We start from the raw sequence: 6,498 nt of genomic DNA, 5'->3' as shown, positions 1-6,498 counted from the left end.
GGTGATAGCGGAATGGCTATCGCACTGTTGACGCTATTCCCCGCGTCTAACTCCGGACAAACACGGCCCGAAAGCTATCAAACGAGACGCTACTTCAGGACGTGCAATTTATCACTGGCTCGCCCACTCGCCTCAGCTTGCCGCGCTGGATCGACAGGCCGAGTTCGACTCTCGGGTTTCTCTCGACAGGACGCGCGACTAAAGTGTCGGTGCGCCACTTTACTCCATGCGGGGATACCGCTCAGCTGGAACTCCGCTCGGGGAATCCGAGGACGGGGCGAATTGCCGTCAAACCCGCCCGCACGCGCCCGAACCAATTGATGTCACCGACTAATCACGTGTTTGCCCTACGGCGTCATTAACGTACTTGCGTGCATGCTTCACGCGCTCTCGTCATCGGGGTTCGTTTACTCAAATTTCCATGGACCTTGGTAAACTCCACAGAATGGAAATACTCAACCTGACCGCCCCAGCACATGCGTGCGTGTCATAACGCGGCGCTACCTCGAGGTCGCGCGCCCGCGCCGTCTAGCACTCAACGGGGACTCCTGCCGTTATTCGCTGAGACCATAGGCCTTCGGGGCGTCTAGCACTCAACGGGGACTCATGCCGTTATTCGCTGAGACCATAGGCCTTTGGGCCGTCTAGCACTCAACGGGGACTCATGCCGTTATTCGCTGAGACCATAGGCCTTCGGGGTGTCTAGCACTCAAAGGGGACTCATGCCGTTATTCGCTGAGACCATAGGCCTTCGGGGCATCTAGCACTCAACGGGGACTCATGCCGTTATTCGATAGGGCCATGGGGCATTTGGGAGTACTCAGTGACCTCGTGAAATGGTAACATTGAGCGTGGCGCCCGACTCCCTCGTCTCCTGAGCAAGCCACGGAGGCACCGTCCCCGCCTGATCGCCCTTGACTCTTGGCTTGTTATTTATAGGACAGGGCTCTTGGCTCATTTCCACGACGACGTTTCGAGACTGCATGACGCCTCGCCCGGCCGCTGCCTCTTTCCATTTCCCTCTGACCCAGACTGTGAAGGTCGCTCGACTTCGGTATGCAGCGCGCTGCTGCAATCTCGGAGGGGGGGGAGTGGAGATGGATGAGTGAGGGGGTGAGATGAGAACATTCTCTCGGGTTTGTCGATAGGAAATCCGTTGATGGACAATCCATCCGGGGCATCTACATCTATGGATGGATGGATAGGAAATCCGTGGATGGACAATCCATCCGGGACATCTATGGATGGACAATCCATCCGGGGCATGGATGGACAATCCATCCGGGGCATTGCGGTACTCCATGGCGTCGGTGCATGGAGCGATCCGGCTAGATCTGAGCCATTCAATGGAAGCATTGAATGGATGGATGGTTGGCGAATCCGGTTTAGCCGATCTTCTTCGTTCCGCCGAGCTTTACCTCTAAGTAAGACACCGGAAGGACGCTTTAGGTTCGGATACACGTGACATCGCGTGCCGTGCGTGTTCGTCCGGGGTAATCTCGAGATATGCCGGGGTAATCTAGTTCGCTGCTCGAGATATGCCGTCTGCAGGACGGGACACGATATGCCGTCTGCGTTTCGAGGTGAACGGAGGCCTCGGAGGAGTATGCATCGCGGAGGGTCTGCGCGCTTTGCACGACACCCCAGGATTAGTGTCGACTCGACCGTTCGCCGGGGCTGTCGCGACTGTGCTGTATGTGCGGAACTCACGCCATGTTTTACTTGACTGGAATCCGAACGCCCTCCGAAGGCGGCGTCAGGAGCTTGTAGTCCGTACGAGCTGCCGTCAGAGGGCGCTCGTGTCACGCGAGAAGAATCGCAGCCAACTGTACGTTCATGTGCTGAAGCAAGAGCGTGTAGTTTGTACGAGCTGCCGTCCGATGGTGCTCGCGTCACGTGCATTATTTGCCGAGTCAAAGCAGGAGCTTGTCGATGTAACCACGTTTTACAACCCTCAACCCTGACATGGACCTAACATGGATCGACCATGACCCTTGGGAGCCTAGTCAGGTACAGGCCGACGTGGAGGCTTACTGTAATGCGCTGTTTACTCATCTTACACATCTTACACATTGGCACATCTTACTGTAATGTGCTGCATTGCGACAAATGGCAATTCGCTCTTCGACAAGGTACACATTATCCAATCTAGCTACTGTGCCGACGACCCCACTGTAAGACTATTGCGACCCACGGGCTCGGCTTGGGGATGTCGTACCCGGTAGTTTCCGGACCCGTGCTGGCAGGGTAATTCGCCACCCTGAGCGTTACGGATGGACCGACTGACATGGAATGACATCCCCAATCAATTATATTAATGCTGACGCACGCTTGCTTCCTGCCTAGCGGCAGTGTAGTTCTAACGGCAGGGAGAATGTAGTGAAAATGTATCATGTGCTGCATTGTATCAAAGTTGAACCCAGGTGTGATGCTCACTTAAACCGCTGAGAGGCGTCTATAAGACCTCGGACGTCCGCGACTCGGGGCCACTCCTGCGACATTATACTATGACATGTAGACTTGAATGGTACGTACTCGCACATATTCTAGGCTTGCTTGCATTGACTAATATAATCGATCCTTCCTATTTGATGCCAAGATCATGATATATATATATATATATATATTGCATGATCGTATTTTACAGGATGATGCCAGAGATCTGATTGATATTAAACCTACCTATGGGACAAAGTTGTGGACTTGGTTCATTTTCACAACACAGATGAGCTGGTGTTGATTGCGGAAAGTATGGATGGACTGAAGGAGATGATGAACAAGTGAAAGGAATGTATGGAGACAAAAGGTCTGAAGGTGAATATCGGAAAGACGAAGGTGATGGCAAGTGGTAAAGCATGTGAGGTGGAAAGAACTGGGAAGTGGCCGTGTGCTGTGTGCAGGAAGGGTGTCGGAGTGAACTCCATTCAATGTACAATGTGCGCTGAGTGGGTTCATCAAAAATGTAGTGGTCTGAGAGGGACTTTAACCAGTGTGGTAGCTGCATTCAAGTGTAAGGTGTGCACAGAGGGACCTGCAGATGGAGGAAATGTTGAGTTGGATCTTGGAGATGGCGTGAAGCTGGACGGTGTGAAAACATTTTGCTACCTCGGAGACATGCTGAATGGAGAAGGTGGATCAGACTCTGCAATGGTTGCTCGAGTGAGATGTGCATGGAAGAGGTTTCGGGAACTGAGTGGCGTGCTGATGAGGAGGGGAGTGTCGTTGAAACTGAAGGGAAAGGTGTATGCTGCATGTGTGAGAAGTGTTAGGATTTATGGGAGCGAGACATGGGTAATGAACGTAGAGCAGCCACGAAGCCTGGAAAGGGTGGAAATGCGAATGGTTCGGGGGATGTGTGGAGTATCGTTGAGAGAGAGAGAGAGAGAGGAAGACAAATGATGAATTGCGAAAGATGATGGGAATAGAGCCTGTGATGGATGCTGTGAAGAGAAGCAGGTTGAGATGGTTTGGTCATGTGTTGAGGAAGGATGAAAGTGACTGGTTGAGAAGAGTGATGGAAATGAATGTCGAAGGAAGTGGAGGACGGGGGAAATCGAGGAAGATTTGGCTGAAGGTGGTGGAAGAAGAAATGCGTGCAAGGGGGTTAATGAGGGGAGATGCAGAAAATAGGGCAAAATGAAGAAGATTGTCAAGGCTAACCCCCGCTTTAGCAGGGAAAATTGCCTTGAAATGCCTGTTGTTGTTGTTGGTCATTATTTAAAGGGAAAAATCCCGATACAGATCCACTCAAGCATACCATTGTTGATCAACCAGGTGATTGAAGTGAAGTTCCCGTTACATAATCAGCCATTACAATTGAAGGAACATGTTTGTGAAGCTGCCCATTTCAAAAAATGAAAGTGATAAGTTTCTTTTGATGTTCAGTTTATATAGCCCTCATATATAGCCTCATATATAGCCTCATATTTGGGGTATTTAAAGGTCTTTGAGGTATTTTGGGTCTTCGTGGTTGTTTGGGTCTTTAACAGTCTTCAGAGTCTTTTGCATCTTCAGGGTCTTTGTGGTCTATTTGGTCTTTCAGTGTATTGGGTCTTTTGGGTATTCGGGGTCTTTTGGGTTTTTGTGGTCTTTTGGATCTTTAAGGGTCTTGGTTTCTTTGGGTTTTCCGGGACCTGTCGGTCTTTTATGTCCCCTGGGTCATTTGGCTCCTTGCTGTTTTCAGGGTCTTTCAGGGTCTTTCAGGGTATTTGGGTTATTTTGGGTCTTCAGGGTATTTAAGGGTCTTTGGGGGGTATTTAAGGGTATTTGGGGTCTTTTGGGCCTTTGGGGTGTTTATGGGTTTTTGGGGTCATTAAGGGTCTTCAGGCCTTTTTTTTTTTTTTTTTTTTTTTTTTTTTTTTTTTTTTTTTTTTTTTTTTTTTTTTTTTTTTTTTTTTTTTTTTTTTTTTTTTTTTTTTTTTTTTTTTTTTTTTTTTTTTTTGTATACAATATCGAGGCTCGTGAAAGAGCGAACATTAATCACATGAACACACAGAAAGACAAACCGACACATAAAACATATAACATAGGGAGCGGTAGACAAGATGGGGAGAGAGGGGGAAGGACACAAACACAACATTTGAGAGCAGGGACCGAGAGACATGGAGACATCGAGAGATCTGAGAGAGGGCGAGGGCTTTGGGGGGGGGGGGGCGTGGGAAGGGGGCAGTGGGAGAGGTATAAAACATATGGACACTGCCAGGACTTCCAGGAAAGAAGTTGGAATTTCAAACAAGGTGGATCTGGGGTGAATTAGCGGGGGTAGAAAAGATCAAGGTTTTGGATGGGGGAAGATAAGAGATGGTGGTGAACAGCTGTTTTAAAGACCTGGAGGGAGGAGTGGGATTGAAGGGAGTGAGGGAGTTTGTTCCAGAGGCGGGAGAAAAGAGGAATGAAAGAGTGAAGGTGAGCGGAGAGCCGAGATTTCGGCAGTTTAACCATCAGAGGGTTGCTGGCAGATCTTGTGCGACCTGTAGGAATATTTGGGGGACAGAGCACAGAGAGAGCTGGGGGTGCAAGGCCGGAGAGGAGTCGGTAGAAGACAGAAAGACCACCTACCTGCCTGCGGTGAGTGAGTGAAAGGCCCTCAGAGATAGCTTCATCGCGGGAGATTCCAATAATTCTGAAAGCTTTGGTTTCAACAGCGTGAAGCCGAGCTAGGTGTGAGGCAGGAGCACCGGCCCATAGGGGAGAACAGTATTCCATTGAGCTGCGGATGAAAGCCTTGTATGTGGTGAGGAGCTCAGGTGTGCCGAGGAAGGACTTCGCACGACGGAGGATGCCCAGTCGGCGACTGGCTTTGGAGGCCAGCTTGGAAATGTGGTTTTCCCAAGAAAGATCATGGCAGATAGTGAGACCCAAAATCTTGAACGACAGAACTTCTTGGAGAGGATTGTTGAGAAAGTAGATGGGAGGGTTGTCCAGTCGATCTTTTCGGAGAGACATAGTAAGAGTGTGAGATTTGTCAGGATTGAAAGACATGTTCCACTTGTTTGACCAGTCTGTGATTTTGTCCAGGTCTTCAGAGAGTGAGGAGGCAGCAGACTGCCGATCTGAGGGAAGAGGAATGGAGCGGCAGAGAGTGGAGTCATCAGCAAAGAGATAGAGAGGATTTTCGAGAGAGTCAGAGAGATCATTGATGAAGACCAGAAAAAGCACGGGGCCCAGAACACTGCCTTGGGGAACTCCAGCCTGAACAGGAAGAGGAGATGAGAGAAACCCATTCAGGGCCACACGTTGACGACGACTAGAGAGGAAGTCCGCCAGCCATGCGTGGAGATTTCCATGGATACCAAAGGAGGAGAGTTTGGTGAGCAGAGCGGGGTGCCAGACCGTGTCGAAGGCACGTGATATGTCGAGGGAGACAGCTCTAATTTCCTGTTTGGCATTGAGGACCTCCATCCATTGTTGAGACAGCAGAAGCAGCATGTCCAGAGTAGAGTGACCTGGTCTGAAACCAAATTGATGATCAGAGATCAAGCCATTGGAGAAGAGGAAAGATTTCATATCAGAAGCAATGATGGATTCCATGACTTTGCTGATAATTGGGAGAAGGCTGATTGGTCTGTAGTTGCTAGGATCTGTTTTTGCACCTTTTTTGTGCAAAGCGGTGATGTTGGCTGATTTCCAAGCAGATGGCAGTTGACCTTGAGCAAAAGAGAGGGTGAAGAGAACAGAGAGAGGGTGAGATAGAGCAGCAGAGCAGGATTTTAGGACCCGTGGGCTGATGCCGTCGGGTCCAGTTGCAGAATCAGAGTCGAGGGTTGACAGAAACTTTTCCACCTTGTCAGGAGGAAAGGACACGGAGTCCAGGAGCAGCAGGGTACGACTGGGTATGGTGGGTACAGAGAGGGATGGGTTTGGGACACAAGATTTAGAGGCAAACACAGAGTTGAGGCATTCAGCTTTTTCACGTGCGGAGTCAGCTGTGTAGCCGTTTGAGGTAAGGGAGGGGATGGAGGGGGAACAAACACCAGAAACGGATTTGACCAGACGCCA

This window comes from Myxine glutinosa, chromosome 7, assembly GCF_964187855.1.
Source record: "Myxine glutinosa chromosome 7, kmMyxGlut1.1, whole genome shotgun sequence".
In the NCBI taxonomy this organism is placed as follows: Eukaryota; Metazoa; Chordata; class Myxini; order Myxiniformes; family Myxinidae; genus Myxine; species Myxine glutinosa.
Note: the sequence above shows the minus strand (reverse complement) of the source record.